The sequence below is a fragment of the Amblyomma maculatum genome, chromosome 11 (assembly GCF_055883805.1).
Source record: "Amblyomma maculatum isolate TAMU_Amacu chromosome 11, ASM5588380v1, whole genome shotgun sequence".
In the NCBI taxonomy this organism is placed as follows: domain Eukaryota; kingdom Metazoa; phylum Arthropoda; class Arachnida; order Ixodida; family Ixodidae; genus Amblyomma; species Amblyomma maculatum.
Window position 1 is genome coordinate 37,195,980 of NC_139354.1, and position 14,492 is coordinate 37,210,471.

Genomic DNA, 14,492 nt, shown 5'->3' on the forward strand with positions numbered 1-14,492 from the left:
TCTGACACTTTGCAGCGGTTTAACCCCTCCAAGGCTGTCTGTCAACGTCGAGGAAACGGAGCTCAAACACTGGTCTCAGCGTGCGACTCCTCCATGCCTGTCAGCGAACCTCAAGGACACCATAGCCGGGCCTAGACGGCATGATGTCGAAGGCATTTAGAATGGAGAAGCCCTAGAGGCGAGTGAGATAGCCAACGATGGCTGTGAAGGGAAAGGGTAAGCGGGGCACTCGAAGGCTCTGTGGCATTGTGTCAGCCAATGATGTATATTTGTGGAGATATGTGTAGTTACCAAAAATGTCGGAGGTAACCAGGGTTCGACCCCGACGGCAAGCAGCTGCGTTTCAATGGAGACAAAACGGAGTGGCATCCGTGTGCCGTGCGATGTCAGTGCACGTTAAAGAACCCAAGCGGTCGAAATTTCCGGAGTCCTCCACTACGGATGTCCGATTTTCCAACGAGGAATGCAAAAAAAAAAAAAAGTGTTTTCTCTTTGCTCGTTAAGTTTAGGTTTCAGGGCTTCATAGCTAATGGTACTTCCCACAGAAGCTTAGAGCTGAATTTCCCTTTCACAAATGGACATTTTATGGCGCATGAATACGTTAAAACTTTAAATTTTACTGAATACATTGTTTTCCGCATATAAAGCGTAATGAGCATATATTAATATGCCAAATCCAAGCTTTAGTTGAGAAGCTTGCCTGCTATATGGACTAATTTTGCTCTTTAATACATTTTAAAATTTTTAACACTTTATAGATGTTGCACTCGCTTATGTATCCAAATTTTGTGTGACGAAGTGCCCTCGTTCTGCCCATTCAAAGTTTCTCATTAATGCATCGAATATCGTTAGAACCAGCCCTGCTGAAGTGGTGAACTTGATGGGAAGTTTTGCGATAAGATCACGAATCCGCTCGTGGACACACCTAACGCTGGCACCACCCAACTGTAAAACCAAAAGTTCTACGGGGCAATAACCTCATAAAATCTCATCTAATCGCATAGACTCTCATACGGTGCACATCATTATCATGAAATATTGTACATAATTTATGATAATGTGGAAGAAACTAGAGACGTTATGCAATTATATGCGACTTGTATATGAATTTTTATGTTAATCGTATGAGATTGTGTGAGAAAATGTGAGTTTATTGCCTCATACAAGTTTTTTCTGTAGGGTAGACTAAGTGGAGCAATGTCTCTACTTGAGCCAATGAAAGGGAATCCCTTTCTACTCAGACCGCACACGGGACAATAAAGAAAGGACGGCCCACGCCAAGGATCTACGGCCGATTATCACGCCATATTATTCGCCTAAAAATTCGTCATTGTTCCCGTACTGTTAATTGTGCGTCAGTAAACCATAGCAACATATAAAGGTGTTTCGTTTCCTTTTCGCTATGACCAGCGAGTGCGTTTTATCTGCAATGTATCAGCGGGCAAGACCGTACAAATATCCGTCAAACTGTCGGCTAGAACATCACCCAGGTTCTCCATGCAGTTCCTATCCCTGATGAGGCTAGTTACTGTTAATTGTACGTCAGTAAACCATAGGAACATCTAACGGTGTTTCGTTTCCTTTTCGCTATGACCAGCGTGTGCGTTTTATCTGCAATGTATCAGCGGGCAAGACCGTACAAATATCCGTCAAACTGTCGGCTAGAACATCACCCAGGTTCTCCATGCAGTTCCTATCTCTGATGAGGCTAATTACTGTTAATTGTACGTTAGTAAACCATAGGAACCTCTAAAGGTTTTTCGTTTCCTTTTCGCTATGACCAGCGAGTGCGTTTTATCTGCAATGTATCAGCGGGCAAGACCGTACAAATATCCGTCAAACTGTCGGCTAGAACATCACCCAGGTTCTCCATGCAGTTCCTATCTCTGATGAGGCTAATTACTGTTAATTGTGCGTTAGTAAACCATAGGAACCTCTAAAGGTGTTTCGTTTCCTTTTCGCTATGACCAGCGAGTGCGTTTTATCTGCAATGTATCAGCGGGCAAGACCGTACAAATATCCGTCAAACTGTCGGCTAGAACATCACCCAGGTTCTCCATGCAGTTCCTATCTCTGATGAGGCTAATTACTGTTAATTGTACGTTAGTAAACCATAGGAACCTCTAAAGGTGTTTCGTTTCCTTTTCGCTATGACCAGCGAGTGCGTTTTATCTGCAATGTATCAGCGGGCAAGACCGTACAAATATCCGTCAAACTGTCGGCTAGAACATCACCCAGGTTCTCCATGCAGTTCCTATCTCTGATGAGGCTAATTACTGTTAATTGTACGTTAGTAAACCATAGGAACCTCTAAAGGTGTTTCGTTTCCTTTTCGCTATGACCAGCGTGTGCGTTTTATCTGCAATGTATCAGCGGGCAAGACCGTACAAATATCCGTCAAACTGTCGGCTAGAACATCACCCAGGTTCTCCATGCAGTTCCTATCCTTGATGAGGCTAATTACTGTTAATTGTGCGTCAGTAAACCATAGGAACATCTAAAGGTGTTTCGTTTCCTTTTCGCTATGACCAGCGTGTGCGTTTTATCTGCAATGTATCAGCGGGCAAGACCATACGAATATCCGTCAAACTGTCGGCTAGAACATCACCCAGGTTCTCCATGCAGTTCCTATCCCTGATGAGGCTAGTTACTGTTAATTGTACGTCAGTAAACCATAGGAACATCTAACGGTGTTTCGTTTCCTTTTCGCTATGACCAGCGTGTGCGTTTTATCTGCAATGTATCAGCGGGCAAGACCGTACAAATATCCGTCAAACTGTCGGCTAGAACATCACCCAGGTTCTCCATGCAGTTCCTATCCTTGATGAGGCTAATTACTGTTAATTGTGCGTCAGTAAACCATAGGAACATCTAAAGGTGTTTCGTTTCCTTTTCGCTATGACCAGCGTGTGCGTTTTATCTGCAATGTATCAGCGGGCAAGACCGTACAAATATCCGTCAAACTGTCGGCTAGAACATCACCCAGGTTCTCCATGCAGTTCCTATCTCTGATGAGGCTAATTACTGTTAATTGTACGTTAGTAAACCATAGGAACCTCTAAAGGTGTTTCGTTTCCTTTTCGCTATGACCAGCGAGTGCGTTTTATCTGCAATGTATCAGCGGGCAAGACCGTACAAATATCCGTCAAACTGTCGGCTAGAACATCACCCAGGTTCTCCATGCAGTTCCTATCCCTGATGAGGCTAGTTACTGTTAATTGTACGTCAGTAAACCATAGGAACATCTAACGGTGTTTCGTTTCCTTTTCGCTATGACCAGCGAGTGCGTTTTATCTGCAATGTATCAGCGGGCAAGACCATACGAATATTCGTCAAACTGTCGGCTAGAACATCACCCAGGTTCTCCATGCAGTTCCTATCCCTGATGAGGCTAGTTACTGTTAATTGTACGTCAGTAAACCATAGGAACATCTAACGGTGTTTCGTTTCCTTTTCGCTATGACCAGCGTGTGCGTTTTATCTGCAATGTATCAGCGGGCAAGACCGTACAAATATCCGTCAAACTGTCGGCTAGAACATCACCCAGGTTCTCCATGCAGTTCCTATCCTTGATGAGGCTAATTACTGTTAATTGTGCGTCAGTAAACCATAGGAACATCTAAAGGTGTTTCGTTTCCTTTTCGCTATGACCAGCGTGTGCGTTTTATCTGCAATGTATCAGCGGGCAAGACCGTACAAATATCCGTCAAACTGTCGGCTAGAACATCACCCAGGTTCTCCATGCAGTTCCTATCCTTGATGAGGCTAATTACTGTTAATTGTGCGTCAGTAAACCATAGGAACATCTAACGGTGTTTCGTTTCCTTTTCGCTATGACCAGCGTGTGCGTTTTATCTGCAATGTATCAGCGGGCAAGACCGTACAAATATCCGTCAAACTGTCGGCTAGAACATCACCCAGGTTCTCCATGCAGTTCCTATCCTTGATGAGGCTAATTACTGTTAATTGTGCGTCAGTAAACCATAGGAACATCTAAAGGTGTTTCGTTTCCTTTTCGCTATGACCAGCGAGTGCGTTTTATCTGCAATGTATCAGCGGGCAAGACCATACGAATATTCGTCAAACTGTCGGCTAGAACATCACCCAGGTTCTCCATGCAGTTCCTATCCCTGATGAGGCTAGTTACTGTTAATTGTACGTCAGTAAACCATAGGAACATCTAACGGTGTTTCGTTTCCTTTTCGCTATGACCAGCGTGTGCGCTTTATCGCAATGTATCAGCAGTCAAGACCGTACGAATATTTATTTATTTATTTATTTATTTATTTATTTATTTATTTATTTATTTATTTATTTATTTATTTATTTATTTATTTATTTATTTATTTATTTATTTATTTATTTATTTATTTATTTATTTATTTATTTATTTATTTATTTATTTATTTATTTATTTATTTATTTATTTATTTGAAACACCCTAAAGGCCTAATAGGGCATTACATTGGGGGGGGGGGGGGATGTGGAAGCAAATCAGGGTAGAACAAAAACAGATTAACACATGATGTTAGGGTGGTATGTGAGGGAAGTATATAACTAGTCATAGTAATCTTTATACAAAACTAGGAAAAAATAGTCGGGCAAGCAATATTTCAACATAATAAGAGAACTTTAAAAAGATAAAAATGTGCAGCGATTTCAGCAAAAGGGAAAAACATGCACATCGCGCATGACAGACACTACAAAGCTGAAACTAAAACTAGAAAAAGATAACAAATGAAACATATGAGATCTCACTGACTCAGACACACAGATTACACCGAAAGAATCAAGGAAAGGAAGCTCTACACAGGGAACGACAAAACCGAGCAAATTGACTACGATGCGTCTGAAGAAGCTAGCAATGCTGCTTGAAACTCTGATAATTCCGTCAAAACAGCGATATTTGACGCCAACTCATTCCATTCATTTATTGCTAAAGAGAGTGGTGAATATTGGTATTTTTTTGTTCGTGCGAACAGTGGGAGGATTTTGTTCGCATGGTCAAGCCGGGATGAGACGTGAGGAGCAGGAAGAAGATGGGAGCGAGCAAATTTCGAATTGCTATAGTATAATGTGTGAAGAAATGATAATCTCCCAAACTTCCTTCTGAAAGCGAGCGATGGTAGGTTTAAAACTTCTTTAATTGATGATACGCTCTGAAATCTTGAGTAGGATGATGTAATGAATCTTGCTGCTTTATTCTGGACGGATTCAAGAAGATTCGAAAGGGAGTCCTGGTGAGGATGCCATATAACGGAAGCATATTCTAAGGTGGGCCTTATTAGTGTAGTGTAAGCTTGATGCCTTGTGGTAGAATTTGCGAGGTGTAAACGGCGCCTTAGCATGCCAAGTTTTCTGAAAGCTTTGCCGGTGATGAAGTCTATATGAGTATTCCAAGAGAGATTAAAATGCAAATGAACACCAAGATATTTTATAGAAGAAACAGATTCAACAGCTTTACCGTTGATTGTGTACACGCTAAGTAACGGCCCTGGAACAGAAGAAAATCTTATATGTTTAGTTTTTTCTTCATTAATTTCCATTTGCCAAGTACTGCACCATTCAGATAGCCTGTTTAGATCGGACTGGAGAGTATGTGCATCTTCCGCGTTAGATATTGTTTTATAGATTACGCAGTCGTCTGCAAAAAGGCGAATTGATGAGTTGATGTTACTTGCTATGTCATTTATGTAAATTAAAAAGAGAAAAGGCCCGAGAACTGTAACTTGTGGGACACCTGATTTTACACGCGCAGGGTTAGAGATGCAATCATTTATCTTAACTGATTGGAAACGATTAGTCAAGAATTCAGCGATCCATCTGGCCGTGTTATCATCAAGCTGCAGATTTTTAGTTTTTAACAGTAAACGTTTGTGAGGAACACGATCAAAGTCTTTTGAAAAATCGACAAAAATTGCGTCTGTGTCAAGGGACATATGTAGCGCATGATGTAGGTCAGTAACTAATTCAAATAACTGCGTTTGACATGAACTTTTGTACCGTCAAACTGTCGGCTAGAACATCAGCCAGGTTCTCCATGCAGTTCCTATCCCTGATGAGGTTAATTACTGTTAATTGTACGTTAGTAAACCATAGGAACCTCTAAAGGTGTTTCGTTTCCTTTTCGCTATGACCAGCGAGTGCGTTTTATATGCAATGTATCAGCAGTCAAGACCGTACGAATATCCGTCAAACTGTCGGCTAGAACATCACCCAGGTTCTCCATGCAGTTCCTATCCCTGATGAGGTTAATTACTGTTAATTGTGCGTCAGTAAACCATAGCAACATATAAAGGTGTTTCGCTTCCTTTTCGCCATGACCAGCGAGTGCGTTTTATATGCAATGTATCAGCAGTCAAGACCGTACGAATATCCGTCAAACTGTCGGCTAGAACATCACCCAGGTTCTCCATGCAGTTCCTATCTCTGATGAGGCTAATTACTGTTAATTGTACGTTAGTAAACCATAGGAACCTCTAAGGGTGTTTCGTTTCCTTTTCGCTATGACCAGCGAGTGCGCTTTATCTGCAATGTATCAGCAGTCAAGACCGTACGAATATCCGTCAAACTGTCGGCTAGAACATCACCCAGGTTCTCCATGCAGTTCCTATCTCTGATGAGGCTAATTACTGTTAATTGTACGTTAGTAAACCATAGGAACCTCTAAAGGTGTTTCGTTTCCTTTTCGCTATGACCAGCGAGTGCGTTTTATCTGCAATGTATCAGCGGGCAAGACCGTACAAATATCCGTCAAACTGTCGGCTAGAACATCACCCAGGTTCTCCATGCAGTTCCTATCCCTGATGAGGCTAATTACTGTTAATTGTGCGTTAGTAAACCATAGGAACCTCTAAAGGTGTTTCGTTTCCTTTTCGCTATGACCAGCGAGTGCGTTTTATCTGCAATGTATCAGCGGGCAAGACCGTACAAATATCCGTCAAACTGTCGGCTAGAACATCACCCAGGTTCTCCATGCAGTTCCTATCTCTGATGAGGCTAATTACTTTTAATTGTACGTTAGTAAACCATAGGAACCTCTAAGGGTGTTTCGTTTCCTTTTCGCTATGACCAGCGAGTGCGCTTTATCTGCAATGTATCAGCAGTCAAGACCGTACGAATATCCGTCAAACTGTCGGCTAGAACATCACCCAGGTTCTCCATGCAGTTCCTATCTCTGATGAGGCTAATTACTGTTAATTGTACGTTAGTAAACCATAGGAACCTCTAAAGGTGTTTCGTTTCCTTTTCGCTATGACCAGCGAGTGCGTTTTATCTGCAATGTATCAGCGGGCAAGACCGTACAAATATCCGTCAAACTGTCGGCTAGAACATCATCCAGGTTCTCCATGCAGTTCCTATCCCTGATAAGGCTAATTACTGTTAATTGTGCGTTAGTAAACCATAGGAACCTCTAAAGGTGTTTCGTTTCCTTTTCGCTATGACCAGCGAGTGCGTTTTATCTGCAATGTATCAGCGGGCAAGACCGTACAAATATCCGTCAAACTGTCGGCTAGAACATCACCCAGGTTCTCCATGCAGTTCCTATCTCTGATGAGGCTAATTACTGTTAATTGTACGTTAGTAAACCATAGGAACCTCTAAAGGTGTTTCGTTTCCTTTTCGCTATGACCAGCGAGTGCGTTTTATCTGCAATGTATCAGCGGGCAAGACCGTACAAATATCCGTCAAACTGTCGGCTAGAACATCACCCAGGTTCTCCATGCAGTTCCTATCTCTGATGAGGCTAATTACTGTTAATTGTACGTTAGTAAACCATAGGAACCTCTAAAGGTGTTTCGTTTCCTTTTCGCTATGACCAGCGAGTGCGTTTTATCTGCAATGTATCAGCGGGCAAGACCGTACAAATATCCGTCAAACTGTCGGCTAGAACATCACCCAGGTTCTCCATGCAGTTCCTATCTCTTATGAGGCTAATTACTGTTAATTGTGCGTTAGTAAACCATAGGAACCTCTAAAGGTGTTTCGTTTCCTTTTCGCTATGACCAGCGAGTGCGTTTTATCTGCAATGTATCAGCGGGCAAGACCGTACAAATATCCGTCAAACTGTCGGCTAGAACATCACCCAGGTTCTCCATGCAGTTCCTATCTCTGATGAGGCTAATTACTGTTAATTGTACTTTAGTAAACCATAGGAACCTCTAAAGGTGTTTCGTTTCCTTTTCGCTATGACCAGCGAGTGCGTTTTATCTGCAATGTATCAGCGGGCAAGACCGTACAAATATCCGTCAAACTGTCGGCTAGAACATCACCCAGGTTCTCCATGCAGTTCCTATCTCTGATGAGGCTAATTACTGTTAATTGTACGTTAGTAAACCATAGGAACCTCTAAAGGTGTTTCGTTTCCTTTTCGCTATGACCAGCGAGTGCGTTTTATCTGCAATGTATCAGCGGGCAAGACCGTACAAATATCCGTCAAACTGTCGGCTAGAACATCACCCAGGTTCTCCATGCAGTTCCTATTCCTGATGAGGCTAATTTTGGCAGCGATAAACAATATCCCCTCCTCACCGTTAAAAGAACTGAGTTACCAGTGTCACCTGCGGTAGCACTCTTACCAAACATCTCTTCTTGCAGAGCAGGGCTTCCCCACTCCGCTTGCCGAAGGTATCAAGCGATCTACGCAAAAAAGTTTTACACCAAAGACAAAAAAGCAACATTGAAACCGATTGGGTTTACGAATGGTACTAAAACAACTTACAACTGACTCCAGTTGGAAGCGTTATTCTAGTCCAGTCGAAAATTACTATTGGATAGTCCATTAAGGGTGGTAGTCCGATTCTTATATCAAAGAACACTTCCTTGAAGCAATTTCTATAGAGAAGAGCCCAAGGACTTCTTATATGAATAACGATGTTCCAAATGAACCCGATCCCCTCTATTGTAGATATAAGTCTTATACACTCAAAATTGTTTTTGTGAAACTGAGTTCAGTGGGTCCACTGAATGTTAAAAATTTACATAACTCCCTACTGATGCATGGTTATCACAAGATTACAGCGCATAAATTTACAATTCGACAGTTCCTGCGAGTGGTGTCGACTGCCGTATGCGTTGTAACTTGTAACAACATCTGGCGGATGCAATCATATTGCTCTTCGTTTGCTGTGCGTTTGTTACCACCGAACACCTTTGTGTATTCGGAAACAAAGCGAATACTAACATAAATGGTTATTATAAAAATTTCCAGGAGCAGCCTAATTTCTAAGCTTTGTTCATCATTTTTCTTTTCCTGCAGTACAAAAAATCAAAGTACCTGTTTGCAATATGCGAATGCAGGGAATTTAAAAGCAGGGGAAGAAGTGAGTTTTGTGAAATATATTTGGCTTATGTTATTGACTTCCGAGTGTATAATAGGATACAAAATTTCAGATAACAGAACACAGGTACAGATGCTAACAATATGCAAAGGCACAAAATGTCATACATTACTACAGTTTAATTAGCAAATAATCGAAAGGCAGCGAAGTTCTTGAACTTCTAATTTCTATTTATGATTGGCTTCCCTTTTAGGTGAGAAGGAAATTTAGAAGAGCGCATTGTAAGCTCTGACAATTTTGGTGCTCTGATTGATCGAGGCGGGATGACGTCATATAGATCTTGACCAATCACAGAGCACCACCACAGTGTGCGCGAATGCGTGCATTATATGGCCATAGGACAATGAATGATCAATCACTAATTATTATTGAATAACAAAGGAATTTCTTTCTTTCTTGCTATCTTTCTTCCTATCTCTCTTTCTTTCTTTCTTTCTTTCTTTCTTTCTCTCTTTCATCCTTTCTTTCTTTCTTTCCTTCTTTCTTTCTTTCTTTCTTTCTTTCTTTCTTTCTTTCTTTCTTTCTTTCTTTCTTTCTTTGTTGGGCGAGTTGTTGGGCGAGTTGGTGTGCACGGTGATCCATAACAACAGCGCGACAGACGGGACGTGTGTTGTCATCCTTTCTTCCACGTCCCGTCTGTCGCGCTGTTGTTATGGGTGCACACCAACTCGCCCAACAACTGGTATTGTCGAACTACTGATCCAGACGTAGCTTTTCCACGGAAAGAATCATTTCTTACGATAAAATGTAGATCACAATTACCATTTTATGCGTTGATGACATGAAAATTCACAATTACAAACAATTTCACGTGACACGGATGTAACAGCTAGTAGCTATTAGGGCCTAACGACCTGAATCGAGACATTATCGATGAAGTACGCCTGAAGGGAGGGTTCCGGAATGCCGTTTGCCATAACAACAGCGCGACAGACGGGACGTGTGTTGTCATCCTTTCTTCCACGTCCCGTCTGTCGCGCTGTTGTTATGGATCAGTAGGCTTTGGCGACGTTACATGCGGTACCTTCTCTGATCTTACATGTGCATTCAAAGCAATAGTCTGGCGCAAAATTTTGAAGTTCCCATCGTTAAGTCCACCGACTCAAAGCTGATACGTTCCCCAAACACATCGGTGGTCGCAGTTTTCTTATTTTCGCGGATGAGCTCTTGGATAGGATAGGATAGGATAGGATAGGAAATAAGTTAATTTCTCTAGGAAGGTCTTGCGCTAGTAGCAGAAGAGGTCCATCTTCCGTCTTCTCACAGGGTCGGTGCCCCTATTCCAGGGCTTCGCTGAGCTTCGCTGCTCGCTGGGCGTGCTGGATCAGACCTAGTTGCAATCTAGATCGCCGCTGGAGAGCCGGCTCTCCCACTGTTCCGCACTCGGGTCTTTACGAAAGCTATCGTTATTTCTACATTGCCACGTGATGTGGTATAACGAAGGTTTGCTACCACATCATGGGCAGGTGTCCCGATATTGCGACGGGTAACTCTTGCGAAGGATATGCAGGTTTGGGAATTTTTCTGTCTGCAGTCTTCAACAGAACACTGCTTCTTGTTGATTTAGATCACGATGAGGCGGCGATAGCGGATCCGTACCCCCTTATAGTAGTTCAGAATGTCTGAGTACGTAGGGCCGACTCGCTCGGGCAGATCGTCCGATTGGGAGGAAGCTCGGCTCGTGTACCCTCGAGCTACCTCGTCGGCGCGTTCGTCGTCCGCTATGTCGGTGTGTCCTGGGGCCCAGTAGATGTTGTGTGTGACTTTTGATGGTGTCGCGCTCTGGAGGAGCCTGAGCGCGGCGCGACCTATGCGGCCTTTCATGTAGTTACGGCACGCTTCTCTCGAATCTGTAAGAATGGTAAAGGACGTGTTGCTTCGATACCCGGCTACCACCGCTAGAGCAACGGCTAGCTCCTCCCCTTCGGTTACCGTGCAATCCCGGAGCTCTTGGAGACAACCTTCATCTTTCGGAGGTGATGCAATGCATGCTATTCTGAATATGGCCTGTCGTCCTCGTTGCTTTCGCCAGACTGAACAAGAGAGCTGCCTGTCATCAATCTTTCCATAGGATTCCACATGTTCTGTCGCAAAAAGGGCGGGGGGGGGGGGGGGGTGGATTTTTGATAGCGCCAGTATGTATCTTGTAGGGAGTAGGGTAAATATACGCAACAAAATCCAGGAAATCAATAGCGTGAGGTACCTATCCCATGCCGACATTGGGCGGGGGGGGGGGGGGGAGGGGGGGAGATGTCACTCTCACCTCTCCTTTTTCTTCCCTCTGTACAAGGCTATGGATGTACCGAACATTTTTCACCATTCAACGTTCCAGAACCTTTGGCGAAAGTCCCAATGTGATAGACCTTGTGAATGCAAGTTTATAAATACGCGCCGATGCTATGGCTTATAGCTGTCCCCGTGCTGCCATCTGTCGCACAGCAACAAAACTAACTTATTTTTGGCGGGAAGATTCAGTTTTGGTCGTCTTGGACGAGGATCGTGTAACGGGAGACTTAATTCCAGGAGTACTCTAACTGCCGATTTCTTAGAAACCAGCAGAAAAAAAAAAACCTCATCACCTCATTGTTTTGTAGAATATTTAAATTCCCGCACCGCACAAACAGGTTTTGCTGATTGCCTGATGTATCCGTTTTTCTTTTCGAAGTGTCTAAAGGTACGTCCGACGTATCCATTCGATTCTCGTAAAGATACGGCGGACGTCGATATGGCTCATGGTTATATGCACGTCGAACACGGCCACATTCCGCTTGCTACGCGTGAATGAATCTTGTCCTCTATGATATATCAGCTAGCCGCAACTCTCGATGAGGTGCTACGAAGAGTGCATCCACGTTCTAACATAGATCACGGTCTTCACGTAGGGTTGTGTACGTTTCTTCGTAATTCTTCGTTTAAATTCTACCTCAGAGCCGTGGCAGAAGACATGCCGAATCTACTAGAGGCCTGCGCTGCTACTGCGGCGAGCTGCACATCGACTCGTTGAGGGGAAGACCTACTCCGCACCACAAGAGTGCACAACCGGAAAGCCGGAAGTGCGAATGATCCGAATTCCCTGTGAACAGCAATGTTCTTTGGTATTTAGGGGAAGACTAGACTAAAGTGCTTAGCCTGCATCTTTTTCTTGTCGTTGAATTTTGCGTACATGTAGTTTAAACCCCCGCATGCTCGAGGTTAGCGTGACCCGACTGAACGGCCGCGCAGCTTTGAAACGATCGGGATCGATATGCATGCATCGCCGGACTTAGGTACGCGGTAGAAAATGTGCGCTGCACATTTCGTTGCAGAAGCTGACTCTTGGAATTTTTCAGAGTGTGCCATGCAAGTGATCGTTGCTACAACCACGCATCCATGTTCCAACGGCTGGCCTACCCCGAGGCGCATAAATGTTCAACCGTGGACGTATCAATGATCGAAGAGAGTACAGACTTTCACAATATAGCTACCAGTGCTCAGTGTTAGAGAAATTCTGCCTTGATCATGCGCAATTTATTGTTTCAGGTGTGGTCAGTTTGAACAGTTCGCCTGTCAAGTTAGCGGCGTCTGCGATGGACCGGCGGAGCGATTTTCCACGCTACACCGCTGTCTTGCTAGAAAGCCTACCTAGGCGGCGTTTGACATTCAGCTGCTTTTTGTGGGCCCCGTAATTGAAAGCAACGCCTTCAGAAACACGGTAAATGTACAAAAATGTATTCTCTTCAACAGTTTCACTCCAGGCTCAAATGATAAAACATTTGAGCACTCCAGTCTTTAGAAATCTGTAGAATCGCTTTCAGTTTGTAAAATTATTGGAATAGGTCACTTTCTGATCGCTGGGACATAGACCCTCATGACAGCGCTGTCACGTGAATAAGGACCACACCAGACCGAAAGCTTGTCTCATATAACATAGCTAAACTTACAGCATTGTGTTGATTTTTATGGTGCATAAGCGACTAATGCTGCCATGCACCAAGAACAAGGTTTAATGTATTTATTTTGTGTGTAATGACTAAAATGTTCGTTAGGATGTAGCTTGTTTAGGAACATTTTAGGAAACCAAAAATGCAGGAAATTTGCACGTCTCTCCTAGGATCATGCTGGGATGGAAAGGGATCTGTTGCAAAATTGTACAAAATGTTTCCTCTTTTCTCGACTCTGGCGCACGTGTAAGATATGGTTTATTGTTAGTTCATCCCCACACTCCTTGCATATTGGTTTGTCCTCTTTCATAAGTATGAAGCTGTGTGTGAGGTGTGGGTATGTTTTTTGTGAAGATGACCTAAAATGGCCTCCATGTTGTGTTTTTGATTACTGCATGATTTTCATTCCTTAATGACAGGTTTGACAAGTATAGTTTGTAGTTTATTTCAATGTTTCAAAAATCCTGCCATTTCACTCTCACTTTTCTTTGTACAAGCTTCTTGTTATCTTCATGCAGCATATTCACCCTCTGTAATTTAGCATTGCGTCAAGGTAACGTGGTTATTTCTTTTCATCACCTTTCAAGACAGCTGTCCCGATTTCATAAAGTGTAGGGTTTCTTATTTCAGGAACGCCTTGGAAGTCATAGAAATAAATGAGATCCACAATCATGAGCTATCTAGGGTATGCATATACATGTCCATCGCTCAGTGGAATGGTGTCAGTATGCTGTTAGAAAAGGCTTTGTGGTAACAGCAACCATTGTCTGAGGTGGTCCTTTAATGGGCATTTAAATGCTATGTAACTACAGGTACTGATAGAACTCTTGATCATGTTATGTGATGATGCGATCCTTGCATGCATATAGGTATACATTTCAGAATCTGCAGTGCACCACTTGACCATTTGCCACCAGTTTGTGTGAAAATGTATTTTTCATGCATGTTAACCAGTATTTAACAGATGACCCCTGTGCGCAAGCCAAAAGTGCCACGAGCCAAGTGTCACGAGGCCACACGACATGGCAGGAGCTGTTAAGTCAAGCTTACAAAGTTATATTTGAAATATGTTCTGGGACGTTTCAGCTCCAATTAAGAAAGGTTGAGGCTTACAGAGGTCTATGCCAGGTTGTCTATCACCTAACAGGGCAGCCTACGACCGTATGCTAATGAGTATATCTGAGATAACAGAGACATGAATTAAGGAATTAGTAATTGTTTGTAGCAAAGG